This window comes from Sus scrofa, chromosome 1, assembly GCF_000003025.6.
Source record: "Sus scrofa isolate TJ Tabasco breed Duroc chromosome 1, Sscrofa11.1, whole genome shotgun sequence".
Lineage (NCBI taxonomy): Eukaryota > Metazoa > Chordata > Mammalia > Artiodactyla > Suidae > Sus > Sus scrofa.
In genome coordinates, this window is record NC_010443.5 from 158,487,511 (window position 1) to 158,513,366 (window position 25,856).

Below are 25,856 nucleotides of genomic sequence, written 5' to 3' on the forward strand. Positions count from 1 at the left end.
AGTTCAAGGTTAAAGTCAGAAAGAGCTAATACTAATTTTCACTGAAAATGGTGTCTTGGAGCAACAGGTAGCTCCCCCTTCCCCGGAGACTCTGTTCAGTTGCCTCTTGTGTCATTTTATGAAGTAACCCCAGGCGAAGGGTTTCCATGAGATAAGCCATCTCGTGAGATACAGACATACCGGTGACACTCTGAGGGCCCCCGGTCTGCTCTCCTGGTACCGTGTTGGATGGAGGGCAGTGTTGGAGCTTCTGCTTAGGACAAGGCATCGTGAGCTGTCTGGTCCCAGCTTCCACCCTGGCTGGCATTTTCCTTCTCCAGGATCCAGTTTCACTGCTTAAAACATAGAGGGACTTGGCCCCTAACCCATCTTCTTGCATCTTGGTTTTTCTAGATAGAGGACACCTAACCCCAATCAGTTTCTTAATTTCTCAGGGGGGAAAAAAAAAAAAAAAAAAAAAAAAAACCTGTCAGACCCATGAGTAACTTAATTGTTGATTTGTACGAAAGCTTTCTTATTTAGCTCCAGGATCGCTGTCTACAATGTGAAGGAGGGTGGCCCCTGGCTTGAGTTGTTGCTGTGCCTTTTTCTCACTGAGCAGCCAGCTCAGAGGACAGAAGGTGGAGAAGAATGGAAGAAAGAGACCCCGTGGTTTACTCCTCCAGCCTGGAGCTGCTTCTGGGCAAACGCTTTGACCTGCATCTCTGGTGGCCCAAGAAATGGGGAAATCGGGGCTCTGGGCACAGAGCCCATTGAGGTTATGAAGTCCACTGGTTTGCAGTTACTGAACAGAACAGCAGAGCCCCTCCACCACCACCACCCCGCCTCCCGCAAAAAGAATTAGGACTTGGAAAGGGATTCCCAGGCCTTGGAAAGAAGCCTACATTTCTGAGTGTCAGGTGGACATGCTCAGGTCTGGGCAAGGTGGGGGAGACCCAGCTCCGGGCATTTGGGTAGAGCTTACTGATGTTCTAAGGCAGGGCATCTCCGCAGGGCTGAGTTTGCCTCCCAGGGGACAGTGGCAAGGTCTGGAGACATTTTTGTTGTCCCTTCTCCGCTGGGGTTTCTATTGAACATCCCACGAAGCCCTCCCAGTGAAGATGTATCTGGCCCCGCAAGCCAGTGTTCTAAGTCCTGAAGCCCCGTCTTATTCTGTAGGTTGAAACCACTGGGCTGAGGTGGATGGGAAAGTATTTGCAATTTTCCCCCCAAGGGACAATCCCCGGCTGCTGGAGGGAGGCTTTGTGTTAACTCTTGCTCCCTTCGCTTCTTTGTCCCTTCCTGTCTTCTGCCCCCTCAGCCTTTTATTTTTCCCCTCAACAGACTTCATTCGGGGCCAAAATGGTTTCTGGTCTTACTTGGGGAATACCCTTGGGCAAGGCAAGCAGTGAGAACAGGAACTCCAAGAAGGCCAAGTGCTTCTTACCTTGGTCACACCAGTGGTCCACATTGGGGTCCTGGAAGAACTCAGGTGATGAGCCTGGGAGGTGCAAAGAGAACATTGGAGGGGGGTGGGCAGAAGAGAGAGAGTGTGACAAGCACACTAGGGATAGAAAGAAGGAGAGGGTTCCAGGTGACCCAGGCAAGCCCTCCTCTCTTTCCCACTGCCTGCCCCCATTTCTCGTCTCCCCCCTCACCTACACGCCTTTCCCTCTCTGCATCTCAGCCACTATCCTCGTCCTCTCTCTCCACGCCAATAGGGGGCAGCAGAGAGCAGAATGCTGAACCTACAGGTGACAAACTCAATCTCTGAGCCATCCCCTCTCCTAGACTCCAGGGAGCCCTGCAGCTTCCATCCCAGCAGGTTGGCTCTCTGAGACCTTCCTCTTCCACCAGTGTCTCTCCTCACCGTCAGAGCCCCAGAGGTGGCTCCCCAGCTCCGTGCACCACACATCCCACAGCAACCTGACTCATGAATTGTGTCTGGCTTCCGGACTCATCTGATACTGACTTTCTGTATGGTTTCTCAACCTTTCCAATGAGGATATTTTGCCTCTTCAAGTTGGCCACCCATTCCTTGAGGCAGAAGGTTTGCTCTGCCCCTGCTGTTTCCCCCAGGCCCCAGAACAGAGCCAGTCAGGGTCTGTGTTCAGTTCAGTTCTGTTGATGGATGGAGAGAGTGCTGTTATCTGCTCCTTCCCACAGCACCCCCTCTGAAGGATCTTTATATGTTATCTCACAGCATTCTCACTCCAGCCATTGTAGCCGATGTCATTCCCCTGATTTTATAGATGCACAAACTGAGGCTCAAAGGGATTAGACATCTCTGCCAAGTTCTAAAGGCTCTGACATAGTAGACTCGGAAATCTACTAAAAGCCACGCTTCTGCCCCAGCCCCAGACAGTCCTGAGATTCCTACAGTAGATAATGAGTCCATCTTCCATGAGCAAAGCCCTCTCTTTATGGATTGAGTTTAAATTGTTTTGATTTCAGTTTATGTATGTATTCATCCCATAAATGCTTACATACTTCTACCCCGTGCCAGGCACTGTTGGAACCTGGGAAGACACAGATGGATGAGATACAGGTGCTGCCCTTGAGGAGAAGAGGCAGATGTGTAGCAGAGAGCTCAACAGCAGGCAGAGATGGGCAGAGCAAGAAAGGAGTGTGATGGGGAGGTGACAGGGCTTGGCCAAGAAAGGCTTTGCAGATGAGATGGTGTTTGAGCAGAGTCCTGAGAGGCACGAGGAGGGTGTGTGAGCTGGGATCAGCTGGAGGTATGAGGTTCCAGGCCGATGCTGCCAATAGGACATGGAGTTTAAGGCGTGGGGTGAGCATGGGGAGAGGTAGGGCTGGAAATGTGGGTTGGGGCCAGTTCACCCTGTGGACAACAGGAAACCACTCAGGGCACTGGAATGAGAGAGAAGGATGCAATTGCTTTGTTGTTTAAGAGGCACCCCCTCGAAGGGGTGCCAAGGGCAGGCTGAAGGTCCCTGTGAGTTGGGAAGATCAGCAGCAGCGCAGTGGGGTTAAGGGAGCTGCAGCACTGACTGGAAAGAGGAGCCATCCATAGAGAAGGCAGTGATGGCGTGTTGGTGGGTAGGGAAGAAGTTGAGATCACTTGTGTCTTTCCGGCTATGTTGTAGGCTGTCAAGGCTGCTGGTTGGGTTTTTAGAGGCAGATTTGGGGAAAGCTTTATGTGTTCCCTTTGGGGGTGTGTTGGGTTTGAAGCACCTGAGTTATACTGGATATATTTGATTCAAAGTTAGGATTGGAGGCTCATAAAAGATTTATGAGCCATCAGCCTAAACGCCCCTTAGCAAGGTTGTCGCTGAAGTCAGGGAGGGCATGAGGTTTCTACTCCTTGGGGAGACATGTGGCCATTTCCATTAATCTATGCCTTTGTGTGGAATAATAGGGCATCATCTTTGTCCCTAAACTAAACTTTGTGCCTTAACTTCAGTAGCCCAGAGTTGGAAGATTCAAGTATGTGATGAATAAGTGATTTTTATCCTTTCTGTACCACTAAGAGTTCACGAATATCTGCAGCATCTGCATTCAGGCTTCCCCTTTCCAGGGGCGCACCTGATTTTTAGATGTTATAGTCTTAGGGAAGGCTCCTCTCCCTTTGACATGTCAGCTGCCTGTCTCCCTCTGGACCTGCCATTGGCTTTTTGGAGTAGTCAGCTTTCATAGAGCATTCCAGGTGTGGAGCTCATGGCTTAGTACAAGGTCAGATGTTCTTTCTGTTGCGTTGAAAATCCCTTCCTGCTGAGGACAGACTGGCCTTTCTGTACTGAGGTCTTGGAGAATGGCTTTTATGACTCCAAATCTCTTCCAGGCTTGTATCTGATTGCTCAAAGATATCGCGTCTAGTTTGAATTGTTTTTTTTAGGAACTTACCTTGACCAATGACGTTAGGAAATTAGATCCTCAAATCAAAAACCACAAATCCTGCAAAAAGAACTTACCAGCTTCAAACTTTTCACACTGCTCTTTTCATATATGCATTTGCTGTCACCTCCTTGAAAGGAAAGGGAAATTGAGATCTCTGACAGTTAAATTGAAAGATAAGTGGAAGGGAATCACAATTACTGAATGCCAGTCCCTGTGCTGAATGCTTCACAGAAGTCATTTATTCTGATGACAGCTCTAGAACTAGAGTTTCAGTTTCCACAAATTATGAATTAAGACACAGAGGCTCAGAGACGTGGAAGACCTCATCTACCACGTGGTAGGTTTAAGGATTCCAGGGAAAGGAGAACAACTAACTCATCCAGCCCACCGACACAGCTGGGAATGTGCACGGTTTTTAGGTTCAAGCCCAGATCTGTCTTTTTCTACAATTTGTGCTCTGTCTTCTTCATCAAGCTGCCTTCTGGAGGGGAGGAAAGTGGAACAACAGAAGCAGAGGCCAAGTGAAATAGTTTCTCAGGTGACAGAGAGTGGGCAGGCAGCAGATCTTAGTGCAGGCAAATCAGACACCAATTCAGAGGTGACGTTACATGGGTATGCTCACCTCCTATATCCGCTGCTGAAGGAGCCGTGCTCAAATACGTGGTAGAAAATACTGAAATTGAAGACATGATGAGGCATTATCCTGACTACCCACCATCCTGATATACTGGGGGGATCTTACAGCCTCAGCTAAACCCATGTGATTACATATTCCAATAAGGAGCCTCTACGCTAGTTGATGCTGCAGGAGGCACACCAGTTATTATCTTTTTGCCTCCTGGGAATATTCACTTTATTACTATATAGTAAGAACATTTAGGAGTAGCACTCTCTAGATGAGCTGGTTGGTTAGGTTGACAAAAGCCCATGCACAAATGCTAGAAGTTTAAGGAGAAGGTTCAGTCACCACAATCTCTTCTGCCCTCACTTGATTTGACAGTAAAAGCTCAGGCCTTTGGACTAACTTTGGGGGAAATTTTGACCAATTAATTTTAAAAAAATCCTTAATTTTTGAATTTCTTGAAAGAGGTATGTTTTTAAATTTTCAAGTAGCTAGAATTGGGCACACAAAGTGTTGCCAAGAGGCAGCTCTGCTTAGCAAATAGTGACCACATCAAAACACCAGGCTCGGTCTGGTGTGTTGTGTTCCTGCGCCCATAACAGTTACATCTCTTTGGTGTCAAATGCATGTTTTTAAAAATCTTGAACACTGTTTTCTCTTGGCTAAATAAACAAACTCCTTGATGGCTATTTATAACTGTTTGTTAAGGTGTCTCTCATAAGCTCTGCAAAGTGGTTAGAGCCCAAAAGGTATGTTTTGCAGGTTGGCTGTTGAGTAAAGACCATCTGTTTAGATCAGCGCCTCAGTATCTCCTACCCAAGGCCCCTGCTTAAAGTTCTGAACTAGTATTTCTCGGCTTGTCAAAGCTAAGCTGCCAGCTTTTGTGGATGATACTGACTGTCTTCCTCCTGGGTAGGAGCCTGGCCTCGCAAATTCGCCCGTGAGCCCATTTCACCCTGTTTTCTAGCTCATTTACCCCAGGGCTCCCTGCAACCTCTGAAAACCTTCATATCACAGAGAGCCAGTGTTTGAGGGGCATTTGGTTTCAACTTGCTTGTGTTTGAACGTTTATATTTATAATCGTGCTAATCTCTAAGGCACTCAAATCACGTTAAGAGCTTTGTCCAAGGCTGCCAAGGAAATTAGCATGTATCCACATGACTGGGAAGGATGAGAAAGTGGGTAGGGCCTACAGAAAGGTAAGAGGCTCTGATGTTCCTTTCAGTAATCTTTTCCATGGGATTTTGTTTGGAAAGCCATGCAGCCAGGCCATCCCCCTGTCTACCTCTCCCCCTCCTCCTCCCCCTCCCCCTCCAGCTGTGCTCTTACTCTCAGCCCAGCCCCTCTCTCGCTATGGGCCACCCTGATGGTCCTTCTCCGAACCCTGCTGTGTCTGTGCCACACCTTCTGCCACTTAGGGCCTTCCTTCTTATATCGCCCCCTCCTGGCTTCCCACATATTTGTCTCCAACCAAAGGGAGAGGAACAGGTGTGATTCTCTCTTGGGTCCCCCCCAGAACTGAGGTTGTGCTGTCACAGAGTTGATGCCCCGTAAATAATGCAGGATGGATGGTTAGTCAGGTGGGGGTGGGAATGGGTATGGTGGGTGGGAGGGAAGACACAGGGGGAAGGAGCTTAGATTACAGCAGACAGTGTAGGTGTGGGGAAGGGAATTTTGGGGGGAAGTCTGAACAGATTAATTTGACCCATCTATTAGGCTAATTTAGAGAAGAGTACAAGAGGGAAAATTCCCTTTGAGCAATTAGAGAGGCGAAAGAGAAGCAGGGAATGTCCCTGATTGCATTACAGAGGAGGAAACCAAGACGACTTCTTCTCAAGTCCTTTGCTGAAGCCACCATGAGAGCTCAGTGCAGTCAGGATGAAAGAGGCCCATTTGCCTTCTCGGGGGAGACATGGCTTTGGATTCTTTGAAGAGCAGTGTTGCCTGTCAAATTAGAGGGTTATGACAGGAGCCGCCAAGTGGAGGTTGGAGAATTCATCTCCATTCTCGCAACCCGGATAACTCCTACCTTAGCAGCAGATTTTATGTTGCCCTCCAATGTAAAATCTAGAACTTTTACTGCCGGAAGTTCTCCAATACGTGTTCACTAGGCTTCAGCGTTTTTAGGAATCCCACCTAAATCTATGTCTTTATCTCCATGTGGAGATGGTTGGTGTATCAGACTAAAGCAGCTCACTAGAAGGCTGAACAGAGTCTGGTTCTAGAATTTGTGCCTAGCGCCGGGGGTTCAGGAAAGGCTCGGTAACGATGGTTTCACAGCATAGGGAAACTGTGTCTTGAGAGAAGATTGATGGGAGCAAGGACAAATGCTAGGAGAAAGCGAAAGGATGGCAAATTAAGAGGGATGAAAAGAAATGGCACATTAAGGTGGGAAATTAAGAGGAAGGGAAAAAAGAGTAGATATACATAGCAATAAAAGAAGAAAAATCATTGTGATGCATGATGGATAGAGAAGTGACTTTCCTGTTTTTCTCTGGGCCCTAATGGACCCACCACTACTGATCGAAGGTAAGAGCAGACTGTTTTCTGTGAGATCCACTCTTAACGAAGAAGAGACCCCTTAGCAGTCTTTCTCAGACCTCCATTTCTTTCATTTTCAGGCTGACTCAAGCAAAGTGGGGAAAAAATCGCATCTGGACAAAGGAAGCTTATCTCCCCGAATCTCAAAACCTATGTCAAGAGAACCTTTACTGAAGAGAGCCATAGAGTTAAACACTGTACTTAATTCCAACCAAAAACTAGATAAAGGGTTAGAAATCAGTGTTATTAGTGGCCTCTCCTTCCTTCCTTAACTGCTAACCCTCAGCCAGGCCACTATAATAACAGTGTTATTTTTCATGCCTGAAACGAAAATCAGAGATTCCATCAAGAAAGGGCTTTTAAAGGGAGGCTGTGTTATTGCAGTATTATTTGGACTCTCACTCTAAATATACAAATGATTCCAATTTCTCTTAATATGGGTTGAGGGTGGCGGAATTTAAGTCTCACTGGGTTAAAATAGCAACTCAAAAACACACGTCAAAACCCCTAATGTCAGCCAACATTTATGATATAAATGAGCTTAGGTTTTTTTCTCTCATAATTTTAACTTTTTCAAAGAGATGGAGCTTTTATAAATAAGCAAGCATGGCCATATTCAGCCTACGACATCTTGGCTCTGTGCAAGCCCATTTAGCTGGGAGTCGTAACTTCATTTCAGGGAAGATGTGTGAGAGGGTGGACAGGCGAGAAGTTTTATGTCAGAATTCTGGGTTTGAGTCCTGGTTCCATCATTGATTAACCACGTGTCCTTGGAAGAGTTAGGTAACTCTTGGTTAATTCTTGGTCATCAGGAATGTGGGGGTGACAAGAGTCATGACTTATCTATGGGTTGTTGGGAGGATCGAACCAATTGATAGATAAGGAAGAACTTGATCAACTGCCCTGCAAATATTCATTTTCACTTTTAATAGGTACCTTTATATTAAAAGGAAAGAGGCAGGATTTCATCCTCAATGTGCATTCACTCTTTATTTAATAATGCTTTTGGTGTCCTACTGTGTTCCAGCCAGCAAACCAGCGACCAGAGGACTGCCACTTCCTAGTGTCACATTGTGATGGTGTGAGGTTTATTCCTTATCCATTGCCAAATGATAATTTTTGGCCCTCAGAAATAAGGAGAAAAGCCCAAAAGCCAGAAAGATAAAGGATTAAGTTACTCTTTAAAATAATAAATCTATCTGTGTATTCTCTTCTCCTTTATATGGTGCCGGTAATTTTTAAAATTAGATTTTCCTCTGGGCCTTTCATCCTAAAAATGATGAAGTTCCCTGTCCCTGGTAATTGCATTTCTTTTGATTTTCTTTTATTATGACTTGCATATCACTGACACTTTTCCCCTGGAATGTTAAAAGTATACATCATCCAGCTAAAAGGGGAAAGAAAATACTGTCTTAATAAAAACGGCAAAGAGAGAGAAAGTGGAGATTCTGCTCCTTTGGTTCCAAACAAGGCAAAGTCTTCATTCCTTGTTCTTCATACATGCCAAGGTTGATGTCATGGAACCAAACCAGTTTGGAGTTATCTGAAATAGAAAAAAAAAAAAAAAAAAAAAAAAAAAAAAAAAGGCAGTTCAACAATCGTGCGGATTGAAAAACAAATTTTCTACAGCATGATAACCTGAGAATAACTGAATACATTTTCTCTGTAATTTCTTGGGTCGGGAGTGGAGGGTGGGGAGGCATTCTGGGAAAGACTGAAGGAAGAGATGTTCAGTTCAAGGGGTGCTCTGAGAGATCCCAGAAGAGCTGGAGGGGCCAGAAAGGAATAACACGGTAACCTTGATTACCCTATGGTTCTACTATTCACAGAAAAGAGATTAAAAAAAAAAACAAAACAAAACACATGGTTGATGTATGAATACATCATCAAAAGTTACCATTAATGAGTGTTATTTATGAATGATAAGCAGGACACATCCAGGGAAAGCGGCTCTTATTTTTTCACAAAACCATTCTCACATTATTGAGATACATCTTTCATTCCATTAGAACTATAGTCCTAATAGCTATTGCATGGCGTCCTACGCAGGAGTGGATAGTTGGAACTTTGGGAACCCTGCCTGTCAGTCTCATGTCTAGGGCCTTGAAGGTTTGGCCATTAGTTTCTGTTGTGCCTAGAATGTCAGGTGTATTCTTAGCGGCTCTATTAATAAGGCCAATTGCTACTAGTTTCCTCCAGTAAAACCAGCTCTAGGATTCGGGCCTCCATTGCACCCAGAATAGATGGAATGGCAACTCTAGGACTTTTGATGAGAAACAAGAAGGCCCTAGTGGACTGTTTCTCCCAGTCTCCCAATCATGTAAACCTTTTCCTTCTTTCTTATAATGCACAAACACAAAGTAGAATCCCAAGATCTTCAAGTTAATGAAACTTAGAACCCGAAAGGACCCTCCGAGGACAGGTGGGGCCTTTCTCTTCCTGTCAAAAGTGAAGCCTTTGAAACTTGGAGAGGTGATTCCTTTGATGGCAGGGAGAGGCCCTAAGCCTGGGGTAGTGGCAGCATGATGGGCTTCTGAGCCGAGGCATAGCTCTGCTCAGACACCTGCCTTGGAATTTCTTACTTTTTCATTAAAGGTCTGAAAGACTGGATGGCAGTGAGATTTTATATTTTTAATTGATATGGTTGACATAAAATGTTATAATCATTTCTGGTGTCCAACAGTGCTTCAATATATGTATATTTTGCAAGTAAATCACCAAGGAACTCCCTGGTGGGTCAGTGGGTTAAGGATCCAGTGTTGTCACTGCTGTGGCTCAGGTCACTACTCTGACGTGTGTTGAATCCCTGGTCCAGGATCTTCCGCATGCTGTGGGTGCAGCAAAAAAACAAAAAAAAAAAAAACGCCACAATGTCTATTAATGTATCCGGAATTCCTGCCGTGGCACTATGTGTTAATGATCCAGCAGCTGGGCACAGCGGGTTAAGGATCCAGTGTTGCTGAAGCTGTGGCATAGTTCGCATCTCCGGCTCAGATTCAATCCCTGGCACAGGAACTTCCATATGCCAGGGTGCAACCAAAAAAGAAAAAAAAAAAAAATACATCCATCACCACACATAGTTATCGTTTTTTTTTTTTCTTTTTCTAGTGATGAGAACGTTTAAGAACTACTGTTTTAACAATGTTCAAATATGCAATACAGTATTATTAGTCACCGTGCTGGATATTATATCCCAGGACTTATTTTATATCTGGAAGTTTGTAGAAAAAGTCTTATAAGACATGATGCGGTAAAATTATAATTTTTAACATTTAAAATGACCCTTAATAAAATGACCTTTTCCAACTGATGTACCAAGTAGTAAAACTTACCTATTTGAATCTGTAATCATCAGTCATGATCTTACACCCGGGATCAGAAACCCTCCAGGTACGGGTGGAATAATCCTTTTTTTTTTTTTTTCAGTTTTGGGGGTTGTTTTAGTGGGTTAGGATTACCTCAAAAGACATTTAAATGATGTTTCAGGTTCAAACGGAAATGAAGAGCACATAAAATTGTAAGACGTAAGAATCTCAAGAATGTGGCAGAGTTGAAAATGCACCAAGAAAACACGCTATTAGAGGTGTTTGGTCTGCCCATTTATCCAACACGAATCCCTTCCCATCACCACCCTGCCAGTATTTAACCCTGCAAGGGTTAACAGAGGACTGTAGAGCCAGCAGCTGGCTCAGACCCCAGCCAGGATGGAGCACCTGGCCCTCTGGGGCTGCCATGGTCCAATGGTCGTGACACTTCACCATCTCCTGCAAGTCTCAGGTCCACTCGGGCCCAGGACCAGGGTTGTTTCACCAGGAAGAGGGCCAGAGGGGCACACACAGCCCTTCCCATGGCTGCAGAGACCTCCCTTGTTCCAAGTAGCCCACAAGCAGCCCTCTACACATCCCACATCCGAGAGGGTGCGAGGTCACTGTCTCCCAGGAAACTCAGAGCAGGCCTGTTCCGGACACAGCCAGACAAAGGGACACCAGGAACAAAAACATTTGGAACTAAGGGATGAACTTCAGCTGATACAACACGAGAACAGGAAAGCAATGCCAAAGACCAGGGCCAAGGAGAAAAACAGAAAGGGAATTTCGGGGGAAAGGGCTCTGGGGTAGAAGAGAGGTGTCCTATTGGGGTTCCGTGGAGTCAGGCAGCCAGGTGGTGAGGCTCGGAGGATCACCCAGGCCCTGAATCTCTTCCGAATCCCCCCATCAACACACCCAGCAGGGTGTCAGGCCCTCTCTGCTCTGAGTGGGCTGAGTTCAGAGCCACCTCGGGCACGAGCAATGCCGCCCTCACTTGTTCATCTGTAGTTGGATGTGTTAGACCCCTTGCCCTGAACATGCTCTCTCTCAGCTGCCACTCCTGAAAAGGTTAAAAAAACAAAAACAAAAACAAAAAGCCCTTCTGTCGAAGCTTGGCCTGGCCGGGGCAGTCTCAAACTCACCCCCAAAACTTCCAACCTTTCAGAAACAAACCAAACATTAAAGGATTAAACACCCCGGCAAGAAGATAGGTTTTGTAAAAAGCTCCGTGGGCAGGTTCCTAGGAATTGAAAGGTCTCTGGCTTTGTTAAGTTATGAAAGATGTCCAAGTTGAAGTCAGCAGAGAAAACTGTTACTAGTCATGAGACAGTGGGTGACGTCTGGATCACACGTGGGCTCTCAGGCCGGGCCTGGCCGGGGTGGCTGGGCCGCCGGCCTCCCGCTCTGCCCTGAGGTGGGGGCTGCTGCGGACACAATTTAATTCAGCCTGGATCCTTGAACAGGGCCCTTGGGAGGGTCAGCACCCCCTCGCCCGTGGAGGCTTTAGAGTCCCCTGCCTTAATATCCTAAAGAGGCCTCAAACTGGATTAGTTTTGGGGATGTGAGGCAATGTTCTCCTTGATGTCCCAGAAGTCCTGGTGAGGCAGCCCTGGGAGTAGGAGGGCTCTTTCGGATACTGTGGAAAGAATTCCTCCTTGGGGATTCACTCCTCCATCCACACATCTTTTTTTTTTTTTTTTTTTTTTTTTTTTTTTTGTCTTTTTAGGGCCGCACCCACAGCATATAGAAGTTCCCAGGCTAGGGGTCGAATAGGAGCTACAGCTGCTGGCCACAGCCACAGCCACAGCAACGCCAGATCTGAGCCGCATCTTCGATCTACACCACAGCTCATGGCAACGCCGGATCCTTAACCCACTGATTGAGGCCAGGGATCGAACCTGTGTCCTCATGGATACTAGTTGGGGTCATTACCGCTGAGCCATAACAGGAACTCCCACACATCATTTTTAAATACTCCTGGGGTGACGTGTGCAAGAGCAGCCACCAGGGCCAAACCACAAAGTGAGGGATGCCAGGAAGCACGTATTCCCGGGGGAGCCAGACTGTAGAGCCACCGGGAGCTGCCAGGGCTAGTGGGGGATTGGGATGTGTGCTTTCTCCCTGGTCACGGGGGACTTCTTCAGTGAATGCAGCCCTGCTCCCTCCGCTCACCCCGCACCTGCACACACAAGTCTACCTGCACTGGAGGCCATAATCCCGACCTGAAGCCCGTGCCCTGAAACACTGGCTGCTCTTTTCCTCCCTTATGCAGAGTTCTTCAGGCTCGGCTCCTAGCTAACCTCGGCCCCTCTAGCCCATCTCAAAGACTCTTAATGCATTTTTCAAGTCCTCCCCATCACCCATCAGAACTTTCTATTGAACTTCTCATATTTACTGCTTGTCTCCTCAAAGCCAGCATCTTCTTCTTTTCTATCTCCAGCAGGAGAAGCAATGTGAGTTGAAAAAGCCCAGACCTAAGAGTCTCATAGTTCAAACTACAGCCATGCCACAACAAGCTGTGTGATCTTGAGCAAATTGTATAACCTCTCTGACCCGTTTCACCTGTGTAATGTTGTTTATAAGAGCCACCTCATGGGCTTGGTACAATGGCTACTTCTTCTTCATCCCAGAAGTAGGCATGAAATAAAAAAACCTGGATAAGTGGTTTGACTGTGGTTGCTTTCTGGCCTCAGTCATGTCCAAAGGAGAGAGCAAAGCAGGAGGAAATAGGGCCACACTTGTGAAAAGGTGCCATGCAGTGCTAGCCAGAGCCATATAGTGTTTGCAGCAATTTTACTGTGAAAAGCATGTGGCACATGGATCCAAGATTTATGCATTTGGCCGAGGGACTACCTGGTTGGAAATAATCTTCGAGACCCAGAGTCCCACCTGGAGGCTTCGTCAGCCCAAACTTGAACTTCTCCTTATGACCTTAGGGAAGAACACTATTTGCATCCAATGGGACACTGCTGTCTCCGAGTCATCCCGCTGGGAGAGGGTTTGCTGAGTCCCCTCTTTGGGTAAGGAGGAGCTGATTGTATTGGGTGGGAGGAGCTGATTGTCACACAGATGCCAGGTCCCCTGCGCCCCTGCAGTGCTGAGCATAGTGCTGGGCACAGAGCAGGTGTTAGGTGCAAGCCTGCATCTTGCAGTTCAGCTGCCCCGTTCCATGGCTTCAGCGGTGGCAGGAGATGTGAGGCCCACCACGTGCAGGCATTGACCTCTGACCTGCCAGGGCCGCTTGCAAAGTTCTGGGCTGGAAGGAACTGGTGGAGTTTGGCCCAGGGTGTGGTTCAGAGCCCATCCTGGGCCCAGCCAGCAGATGCCTGCGCCCTTCTGCAGGCAGGTCCCGCAGGCTCCATGCTGCCAGCCTCAGACATGTCTGAGCATGTGATGAGGGGTGGCCGGTGGCCTTGGAAGACGAGCTCCATGGGCACGGCCTCTCCCTCTCAGTGCCCACAGCTAACGACACTGACAGTCCTTGTTCAGGGTGTACACGTCCTATTCCCACCTTGCCGGTGTCCACGGTGGGCTCGCCTCACTTCAGGAGGGTGACCTGGTGTGGGATCAGCTGTCCCCCTGCTGTGCTGATGGAAAAGTTTCAGCCCCTCCTCTCACTTGAAGCCCATCCAAGATGACTTTCGGATCTCTCTCTGTGTCCCTCTCTTTCTTTCCCTGTGAGTCTCTCTCCATCTCTCTGTCTCTCTTTCTCTGTAACTTTGTCTCTTCTCTTTGTGACTTTGTTTCCCTCTTTTTTTGTTTCTGTCTCCTGTCTCTTTGTCTCTCCCTGTGAGTCTCTGTCTCTGCCTCTCTCTGTCTGCCTCCTTCCCTCTGTCTATCTCTGTCCATCCCTGGCTCTCTCTCTTTCTCTGCCTCTGTCTCTGTTTGTGTATAAGGCCCTGAACTGTCTGGCCACAGAGAGCACCCACTGTCACAAGTCCTCCACAGTAAACATCTATTAAATGAGTGGCTACGCCAGCATATGTGCGTCCCTGCATTAATGACCCTAAATTCAGAACCACAGCGCTGACCTTGCCGGGGTATGCACGTCCCCACCCTCACAGCTGTGGCCGCAGAGGAGACTCTGCATTTTCTTGTGATGGAGAGGTCTGCTCTCTTCCCTGGACACAGGAAGACTGATGCGGAAGGAAGAGGGTTGTCAAAGAGCCAGGCAGTGTGCCTTGAAATGCATCTGTTTTTATTCATGTTGAGTCTTTGCAGGTGAGCTGAACTAAATCATAAACTACAAAATGAAAGCAGATTTTCCCTAGCACTCCCATATGGAGCCCACTGAGCTGTTTGTTCACCACCATGGCCGCCCCTCTTCCCCGAGCATCTGGGGCCTGCTTGCTCTTCTTTTACTGAGAGGCAGACAGGTCTGTGGGGTGCGGGAGAGGCTTCCCCCGTGAGCTGCTCTGCTTGAAGGATCCCCTTGTCATTCTGACCATCATTCAGTGACTTACAGGGCTGCAGAACTAGGGCACAGGGACCAGGGTACAGCCTGTTATCTCCCAGGGTGCTTTTCAACAGGGTGTTTGAATCCTGGAAGTTTTAAGCAGAGTTTTCGACTCACTTGCTGCAGACTGAGAATGCCAGAACCAGCACCATGGGGAGGGGGTTTGGGGAGATCTGGTCCTGGTCCTGGGCAGGTGTCTGATGGCTGATTTTTTTTTTTTTTTTTTTTTTTTTTTGCTTTTAGGGCCCCGCCCACAGCATATGGAATTTACCAGGCTAGGAGTCAAATCGGAGCTACAGCCACTGGCCTACACCACAGCCACAGCAACACGGGACCCAAGCCACGTCTATGACCTACACCACAACTCATGGCAACACTGGATCCTTAACCCACTGAGTGAGGACAGGGATCGAACCTCAGTCCTCATGGACACTAGTCAGGTTCATTATGGCTGAGCCACAATGGAACTCCTGATGTCTGATTCTAACATCAAGGCAAGGGCCCTGGAGTCAGTGCAGTGGTGGAGCTTCAAGAAAAGACACCCATGATGGTTTCTTTTCTTTTCTTTTTTACCCACAGCATATGGAAGTTCCTGGGCCAGGGATTGAATCTGAGCTTCAGCTGCCATCAACACCACAACTGTGGTAATGAAGGATCCTTTAACCCACTTTGCTGGGCCAGGGACTGAACCCATGCTTCCACAGTGACCCAGTCCACTGCCATCAGATTCTTAACCCACTGTACCACAGTGGGAACTCCCACATGCTGAGTTCTTAACCAGTCCTGAAAGCAAGTGTCAGGGCAGGCCTGGCTGAAGCTGGCGGGCTCTGCCCTGCTAAGGATGGCACCCATGCAACTCATTCCCTTTTGCACTTTTCACTCTGACACATCTGCTTCAGATCCAAGGCCACTTTCCGAAAGTTCCTATTAGGAAATGCGGGTCCTTTGTACTTTGCGCCACCACCAACTTCAGTCAACACTTGCTGATTTAAACAAGTGAGAATCAGACATTCAGCCCCCAACTCTGGGCCTCCACATTTGATAAATGAAGGACCCCCTTTCACCCCCTGCCCCCCAGCAGCGGTGCCTGATGACAGCATTTAGGCCAAGCGCAGGACTCAGCAGCATCTGCTTTCAGTTCCCATTCTTGGCATATTTTCATGAATTAATTCTTGCAGCACCAAAGAGCAGGAGCGGGTAGGTACCCTGGCTGTGCTCTGCATTCACAGGCCACATGGCAGGCACAGCAGAGCACTGCAGGCTCAGTCCAGACAGCGACCCACAGGGGGCGCACGCACCTGCCACCAAGGGCACAGTGATCAGGTTCATGCTCACTTACAGGCAGGTCTGGACACTGGCCAGGGGGCCACACTTGTGAGCATGGGTTGAGAACAAGTGAGTCCTTCTGTTAAATTCCATGTGGCATAGTTCAGTCCACTTCTTTATGTAGTGTAAAAAGTATAATTTGTTGTTGTTGTTGTTGTTGTTGCTGTTGTTGTTGTTGTTGCTATTTCTTGGGCCGCTCCCGCGGCATATGGAGGTTCCCAGGCTAGGGGTTGAATCGGAGCTGTAGCCACCGGCCTTCGCCAGAGCCACAGCAACGCGGGATCCGAGCCGCGTCTGCAACCTACACCACAGCTCACGGCAACGCCGGATCGTTAACCCACTGAGCAAGGGCAGGGACGGAACCCGCAACCTCATGGTTCCTAGTCGGATTCGTTAACCACTGCGCCACTACGGGAACTCCAAAAGTATAATATTTTTAAGAAAAATTGATGTACCTTAAAATTCAAAGTGATTGGTTTATTGGTTTTTAGTATTTTTATTCAAATGGTAGTGCAACCATCACTGTTCTCTAGTTCTAGAATTTTTTTGATCACTCTGAAACCAAAAAAAGTCCCATACCCTTTAGCAGTCTCTTTCTGTTCTCTCTCCCCAACCCCCTCGAAATCCCTAATCTACTTCGGTCCCTATACATTTATCTATTTTGGACATTTCATAGCAATGGTATCATACAATATGTGACAACTTATGCCTGGCTTCTTTCACTCAGCATAATATTTTCAAGATTCATCCATGTTGTAGTTGGTGTCAGTGCTTCATTTCTTTCTGTGGCTGAATAATCTTCCATTGTGTGGATGGTATCCCCTTTTGTTTATCTCTTCATGAGCTGATAGACAGGTGGGTCATTTCCCCTTTGGGCTGTTACGGATAATGCTGATGTGACTATTTGTGTATCAGTTTTTGGGTGGACATACATTTTCAGTTACCTTGGGAATATATCTAGGAGCGGAATTGCTGGGTCACTCTTGGGGTTCAGCTCTTTGAGGAACCACCACTGTTTTCCACAGAGGCTGTACTATTTTCTATTCCCACCAGCACTGTGTAGGGTCTCCAATTTCTCTTCCTCCTCATCAACTCTTGCTATTGTCCACTTTTTACTTTGTAGCCATGCTAGTGGGTGTAAAATGATATCTCATTGTGGTTCTGATTTGCACTTCCCTAATGACTGATGAGGCTGTCTTTTCTTGAGTTTATTGGCCATGTGTATATCTTCTTTGACGAAACGTCTATTCAAATCTTTGTCTGTTCTTTAATTGGACTATTTGTCTTTTTATTGTTGAGTCATAATAATTGCACTTTTTTTGCTCGATGTACATTCTTGACCAACAAAATATTGTAAAGTGATTATTCCCCCCCCCCAACGATGAAAATAGCCCAGGCTCAAAGCAAGAAAAGGCCAAGCGCCAGAAAATGCAGGATGCATTAGCCAAAAGAAGGTAGTAGAATGAGGAAGGTCAGGAAGAAAAATGAAGTAACTTTGTTTTAAAGCCAAAACACTGCAAGGCAGTTCACTGAGGCCTCTGTGCCTGTGAGGTCCCATAGAAGGCACTGTTCAAACAAGGACAGCGGCATTGGCATCGGTGCCCGTGCTGCTCCCCAGAGCCCTGCAGGGTAAATGCATCTACACACATATACATACACAGTGCCTGGAACATGCTGAGAGAACTCTCCTGCTGTCGAAAGCTGCAGCAAGTACACGAGAGGCTCACACCGCAGTTCTGACAGCGCAGGCCTGCATAGTATTTTAGCTTTGAAACTCCTCAGCACCATATAAAAAATGTTTGGTTCCTGAATGAATCAGCAAGTCAAAGATGAGATTTCGAGGTCTCGTAGAGATCTGGCCTTTCTTCTGTGTTGTTTTGGTTTATTGTAGGAACCTGATGAACCACATGGCACAATTATTTGTTTATTTTTTTTAGCACATTTTGCTGTAGATGCATTGCTTTGCACCATTTCCACAGACGTCTTTTGAAGTTCTGGACTGTTCTCGCCTCCTGGCAGGAGGGACCTAAGCTACAGGTGGCCAAGTCCCCACTCCCTGTAGTATTTGCATAGCTAGTGCAAGGACTAAAGATCTGTCACTGAGCTTCCCTCGGGGTCGCAGCGCCCACCCCAGCCCGGGGGGCGGGGGGCAGTTAGACTAGCAGAACTGCCCAGATCCTGCCTGTGCTGGCTGCCTCTGGCTCAGGTCTCCTCCAGCAGGTGGACAGGACCAGCGGCCTTTGACCTGGCTCAGTGGCCACAGGGTCCCCAGAGCAACAGACGCCTTTGCAAATTAGTTTCAAACTGCGGAGGAGAAAAGGAAGGAACCGTTGGGGTTCTCATTTTTCTGCCCTCCCAAGCTCCAGAGGCCCACCCCCTCCCCACCTGATTTGCATCCTCAGCTCAATTTGCATCACAAAATACACCCAAACTTCCCTGGACCCGCTGCCGTAGGCGGGCAAGTTGTGTTTTTTTGTTTTGTTTGGGTTTTTCATCTCCTGCCATTTCTCTAGCAGGTTTCTGGTTACATCCAGATGACACTTAGATTAGGTTTCACTTTACGTCCTTGGCCTGTGATTCAACTAGCCCCTCCTCCTGGGCCAGAGCCCCTGCAAGATCAAGCCCCATCCCCGGGCCATGGCTTGGGAGGCAGCCCTGCAGGCCATCCTGCTTCTCACACTCACTCGCGCCTCTTCACGACCCGTAGGCCCTGCAGCTGTGTGTCCTTCAGCGAGACACTCCAGGGTTGGAGCCTTTTTTTTCTTTTTTTCTCTTTCCTTTTCCCCCAAACCCGGAATCAATATTTTGGGAGTAAAGGTGGGGAAGGGAGGGGGGAGAAAGAGCCACAGGAGACAGAGGTTAGCAGTCACCCAAAGTGGCTCAGTTCTCCAGACGGAACCCTCCAGACTCATTCAGCACAAAGTGGCTGCAGAGGAAATCCTGCCGGGCCAATGATAAGGGGGGAAATGGAGTCACTTCCTTACCAGCTGCTTTATTCAGGTAGGAAAAAAAAGTCCTCACTTCCTCGCGTGTGCTCCGCTGGCCACCACTCTTGGCGGCCCAGCCGCCTGCTTCCCCTTTTGATCTCTGCCACGGCTGGTGTCCAGAGAGTCACTGCCTCCCGGGCTTCAGGAGAGCCCTCTGTGTGTGTCCGCCTTCTCCCCTCCACTTCCTTTTTTCTCAATCTCTCCACACTCCCTCTTCTCCCAGTGGTTGCACTGCAGTTGCTGTGTGCCGTTGGAGAAACCCTAGATAGTACTTATTGGGAATGAGTGTCACACCCTTGCTGGAATCCAAGACTAGTGATCACTGGTGGTCCTTATGTTCCCATGAATGTCCAGGAGCGGCTGGAGGCCTTTGATCACCTCTCCTGCCCTATACAACAGGGCACCACCGCTGCCTCTCTGGTCAATGCCTAAGCTTATTGCTTTTGTATCTCCAGGCAGCAGTCTCCGTCTTTATAACCCGGTAGGAATCTCCCTGACAGAGGGATAAAGGGCCCGGTGAGTCTGAAAAATACCCCACAGCTTATCCCTCCCTTGGAGACTCACAGGGCGTATGGGTGGGCCTGCTGTTCAAAATGATTAACCACCAACATGGCACAGATGATGACCAGTCAGATCCAGCACTGACGGCCAAGAACTGGCTGAATGTCAGTTCCTCACCAGGAAGACAGTAGAGTCTGGGAAAAAAAAAAAAAAAAAAAGGCATGGATTTGTTTAAGCCAATCATTTATTCCCTTTGGACAGACTTCTTTTAAAAAATATCATCTATTGAAGTTCCCATTGTGGCACAGTGGATTAAGAATCCGACTGCAGCAGCTCAGGTTGCTGCAGAGGCATGGGTTCAATTAATCCTGGCCTGGCACAGGAAGGTTAAAGGATCCAGTGTTGCCTCAGCTGTAGCTTGGATTCATTCCCTAGCCCGGGAACTTCCATGTACTGTGGGAGCCATCATAAAATTAAAAAGAAAAAATCATGTATCATGGTGTGTTTGGAAGAACTATTTTATAGTAAAAGAAATCAGTGTATTTCAGTTCCACAAACATTTGCTGAGTACCTAATAAGTGAGAGACACATGCTCCAAGGATCCAAAGACAAATAAACTATATGGTCCTTGCACCTCCAGGTTCTAATAGATAAAGACAGACCTGTAAACAGATGATCTTCAGATAACACAGTGAACAGGGACTAGCTGAGGATTATTTAGCTCAGCCCAGGGGCTAGGAAAAAGCTGCCTGCAGAACATGATTGCACTGAAATTCCTGAATGAACCAAAATGGACTTATGAGCGACAGAACTGAGCAGGAAGCTAGGTTGAAGCAGGGCATCTGGAGCCTAGGATGTCAAGAGTTTGGACTTAAGCATGGAGATAACAGACTTGATTCTGAATAGATCATTCTGGCTGCAACAGGGAGAGGAGATTGAAGGGTTGGGCGTGAGACTACAGGCAGAGAGCTCCAATGGGAAATCATAGCAGTGTCCTGGGCAGGGAAGGTAATGGGGCCAGAGACATATTTAACAACATAGGTGGTCCATAGGCTGCTGTGTGGAATCCCCTTACCACTTCAGTGCCCTCTAGCTTGACCTCTAGCTACAAGAGATGCAGCATCTGGATCTCTTTCCCTAAGGGCTTTCTTTGGCCTCTAGAGCCCACTATGCCTGTGCACATGACTGCCTGAAAGTACTGAGGTATTTATGCTACCACAGAAGCAACACTCAGCCACTGAATGGAAGGAGTTGGTGTATACATACCCCAGCTTCTTCACTTCTTAGTGGAATAACGGGAGATGCGTATTCTGTGCTGGGCTCCGGGTTTCCCAGCAGGATTGAGTTCCAGTTGCCAGCAGCAGAGACTTGCTTGATAAGGTAACTCATGACCACATTCCCTTTTCCGTCTTACTTCCCCACTCCCTTCTGGTGTTTCCTGGGATCACCTTCCACATAAACTGTTCACACTCCAGTCTTTTTCTTAGGGTCTGCCGCTGGGAGAACCCAACCTAAGACTGTGGGATTTACCAGTGAGTGAATTGGATGGGGGTGAAGGGGAGAATCTCTCTAGGAGATCTTTGGGCTGTGCGCTTACTTGACAGTATGAATACGGTAGAGGCAGGAAGAGAGGCAGGCTTGCTGGAGGGGCTGTGATGGCCCCAGGTTGGACAGGCTGCCCTGTAACTTCTGGTGGGACATCTAAGAAAGCGATTGGAACAGGAACCGGGCAGTCAGGGGAGCAAGTGGGGCCATATGTAAAGGTTTCAGAGACGTCATCATAAGGATGGTGCTTGTGACCATGACTGTGAAGGAGATTAGCTGAAGAGAGAGAAGACAATCCAGATGAAAGCTCAGGAGCATCAAGTACTTATCAGGGCAAACAGACAAGGTGCCCATGAAGGGACAGAGAAAAAAATTCTCCAGGAGGGGAGCTCCCATTGTGGCTCAGCAGGTTAAGAACCCAACTAGTAACCATGAGGATGCAGGTTCAATCTCTGGCCTTGCTCAGTGGGTTAAGGACCCAGTGTTGCTGTGGCTGTGGTGTAGGTCAGCAGATGCAGCTCCAATTCAATCCCTAGACTGGAAATTTCCATACGCCAAGGGTAAGGCCTTAAAAAAAAAATACACACACACACACACCCCTCCAGGAGGTAAACACTTACCTTGATCTCAGTGTCCAGCACATCAAAGCACCAATCACATATGATCTGCAGAGCCTCCAGGGGATTTAGCCACATGGACGGTATTGGTGGTCTCTAGGGGTTGGTTTCAGAAGCACAGTGGAGGAAGCAGCCAGGCCGAGTGGATTAAAGTGTGGGTGGAAAGGCCACCGATGTAGGTGGGTGATCAGTTTATCTTGGAGGGCAAGGCAGAGGAGATAACTTTCAGGATGGAACCCGGCATCGGTGTGGACATTCTGAGCAAATCTGAACATTCATAGGCCAAGGAAAAAGACAGAAGGAGGATGAGGTTGACAATATAGTTGTGAGCAGGGATAATTGATGGAGGATGAGTGGAACAAGTGTGCGGTGGAAAGGAGCGGGGAGGACAGACAGAGATGTGAGTTGATGGGGGCACCCAGGTAGGAAGCTGCAGTAATTCCCGCCCAACAGCCCGATTTGCTCAAAGAAAGAGGTGACTGCTAAACAGTGCAGGTAACACATGAGAAAAGAGTTGCTGTTTGGAATCGTCATGGAAAGAAACAGAGGCGAGATCCCGGGCAAGGGAGTGCTGAGTGCCGAGTGCTTTCTAGAACTCTCTGAGTGTGGAGCCCATAAATTGAGAGACGGCCCAGTCAACATGGTTGGGCAATCTTTGTCAGCAACACCTGGAGGCCAGAGGTGGCGGGGGGTGGGGGGAGAAATGGATCAAGGTCAGGGCACAGAGGAAGATTGGGATGGGAGGAAGCCAGTTGCAGGCAAGGAGGAGGAGGGGCCTAGGGAGATAAAACCAAGTACTGGCTGGTATTCTAACCCCACCAGCCCGAGAGGCTGGAGACGACAGCCCAGCCCCATCCCTCTCCAGCTCCTCTAGGCTTATTAGTGTGTGCCGTGAGTAATTTACCTGTCTACATTTCATTTCTCCCATCTATGTAAAAAGGCAATACTTTATTTTTTTGCTTTTTTATGGCCTCGGGTGTAGCATATGGAAGTTTCCAGGCTAGGGGTCAAATTGGAGCTACAGCAATGCCAGAACCGAGCTGCATCTGAGACCTACGCCGTGGCTTGTGGGGACACCAGATCCTTAACCCACTGAGCAAGGCCAGGGATCGAATCCGCTTCCTCATGGATATAGTCAGGATTCATTTACACTAAGCAATAGCGGGAACTCCTGAAAAGAGGGTGCTATCTTTACTATATGGTGCAGGCAATCTGAACTTCCGTGGAAGTAACATCCAGCTCAGTTTTGCGTTACTATGGTTTGCCTTTTTTGTTTTTATAAGGTTGTCACGAGGGAGGTGATCCCCATGGATCACTGATCTCTGTGTGCACCCCCGAGGCGGGACAGAGCCCTCACCAGTCCTGACACGAGCAGGGGCTGCTGTGCCTCCCAAATATATAGATTGGGATTTGGTCCGAGTCACGTGATGATGTCCCAGGTTTTCTTTTTCCCCCTTTGTTGCTTTTAATACATAAAATGAGCATGTGTTTATTTAAAACAGCTTTCAAACTTAAACAAATAATGACAGACTGTTCAAACAGACTTCGGAAATCACCCTAATCAGGATGTTTGGAAAAGCGAGAAGACTCTCCATGAAAGTAGCTTTTAGGATCTTCATGCCTGAAACCACAGGGTCTGTTTTACACTTTAGAATCATAGATGGCAAACTGTAAAGGACAGATTCGATCTCAGGGCACACCTCGGCCCTACAACGTGACTTAATAATTTATGAGGAAGTAGAGTTGAGCGTGTGTTATTGCTTCCAATCTTCCATCAAAGCACATCATGTATACATTTTAATTCACAATTTCTATAGAAATCACCAAGGGAAGGAAGGCGGGGGGTGGGGGTGGGGGGGAGGAAGAGAACACGGAAGGAAGGAAGGAAGAGACACCTTAGAGGGAGCTACTAAAGTGCTTCTGGAACTAGCAGGTTCTGTAGACCATCTGGAGGGAAGGGTGGTTTAAGGAGGGATGTAGCAGGTTTGCAAGAGGACAGAACAGAGAGTGAGTTAATGCCTCCAATAGTTCACACTCCGGGCCACATTTACAAATGGCTTTGAGTCACCTACGTTTATCTTCACAACAACCAATTTTCTGGGTGAAATAAATGAGGCTCAAGGAGGGGTAATTTGTTCAAGGTCATAAGCAATAAAATGTCAAAGCTGGGATTTCACACAGACCACCTCCCCCCAAGTTCAGAACTAGTCCCCAGACTCTTGGGGGCTGTGTCAGCGTCTCTGTGCTCATTCTTTGGATTAAGAGATGCCACTTTAGCTCATCCCACTTTAGAGGTGAGTTTTTCCTTCCAGTGCACATCAGAAGTGGGCCATTAGGTCCATTAGAAACACAGTTATTTACATGAGGGGCCAGAGCTTGGGAGAGGGAATTAGTCCAGCCCAGAGAGGGGGAGGTATTTGGAGGGGTGTTTCTTCCCACTGGTACGTGCATCAGGCAGAGCAGCCTGAGATTGCCCTTTCTTCCTGCACTTTTCCAGGGTGGCTCTTAGGCCAGAAAGGGCAGAAGGCCAAGGCCTTAGTCTGTTTCCTATTCTGCCTCAGAAAACTCCATTAATAACCAAGGGGATACAGGATCCAACCACTGACCCTCTCAATGTCAAGCCAAACTGCATAAGGCCCAGGGCCAGCACTCCTAGGAATTTGGGCCTCCTTTGGCTGGGCTATTAGGGGTTCCAGCCCGCCCATCCCTCAGAGAGAACAGCATGGAGGGGAAGGGATGTTAGATGATTGCTGTATGTCCGTGTGATCCTGGGATGCACTTTGTAAGAGGCAGTTTCTCTAAGTAGATCCTGATCCTTTCTGCCCCATTTATTCCACTTTTACAGAGAGAAGGTAGGTGTCTTGACAAACAATCATGATTATTAGTTCTGCTTTAAGGGCATTAAGCCCATACTTCATTTATGTCTATTGCCTTGCTTTGCACTAAGGCTCAAACTTGGAAAATTTAAGCAGGTTAAGAAAGAAAGCCCTTGCGCCCTCTCCTGGTAAAGTTAACCCAGTACATCTGAAGGTAGAGCTCCTGCACTTGTTGGGGAGGGAGCAGTTACTTGTCCAGGCTAACTTATCTTGTGCTGATTTAAGGAAAACTGTTGGCACACTAGATTGACCATTGGGTCTTCTATGGGCTGTGATCACAGAGTTTCTTCTAAACCTTTGTTCACAGGGTTTCTCAGCCTCAGCACTATTGACATGTTGGGCTAGATAATTCTTTGTGGTGAGGGCAGTCCTGTGCATTGTCGGTCACTGGACAGCATCCCTGGCCTCGACCCATTAGATGCCAGTAACATCCTTACTCCAGTCTGTGACTACCAACAATGTTTGCAGGGATTGTCAAAGGTCCCCTGCGGGGGTGGGGTGCAAGACCATCTCCAGTGAGAACTGTTGACCCAAACCCTTGCCTGTCTTTTCAAAAAGGTGCCATGGTCACAGGGAGAAAGCAAGGATGGCTCAGCACAAACCGTTTGTGACTATGGGAAGCAATTTTGATGACTGGTCTTCTGAGTTCACCTCTGGAAATTTGTCTCAAAAAAAAAAATCCAAACAAGTAGACAATAATTTACATACAAACATGTATCATAATGTTGTTTATGATGGATGGCAAAAATTTTAAACAATCCAAATAAAGAATTGGTTGAATAAAGAACAACCCAGATATATGATATATCGATGGAATATTATGCAGTCAGGAAAAATAATTGTGTACATATATATTTAACAATGTGGAAAGTTCCCTTAATGATACCTTAAACTCTTACCTTTGAGACTACTGCAAGATTCTCAGAAGTTGTGGTATGTAGAAGGGATGATTTCAAGCAGGCAGAGTAAGCATCTGGGTGAAGTATTAGGCCCAACACAAAATTCAAACCAATGATTGGCTTCAGAAAACTTTACTTGTTAATTGAGTAAACATTTATTAAGCACCTACATACCAAGACCATGCATACCACTAGGAAGCAAAGATGACACCTTGTCCCTCTACTGCAGTACTTGCCCCAAACAGACAAAACACGGTGAACACCATCAGGCCATCCTCCACACAGTGATGCGGGAAGGCTCTGTATTTACTGTCTCCCATACTGAAATCTGTACTCTAATT

The 25,856-nt window shown here is 47.5% G+C and overlaps 1 protein-coding gene across 2 annotated transcripts in view; it reads left to right on the plus strand.

Annotated features, from left to right (window-relative positions):
• Positions 1 to 25,856, plus strand: part of BCL2 (BCL2, apoptosis regulator) — a 180,812-nt gene that overhangs the window by 150,108 nt on the left and 4,848 nt on the right. The window lies entirely within an intron of this gene.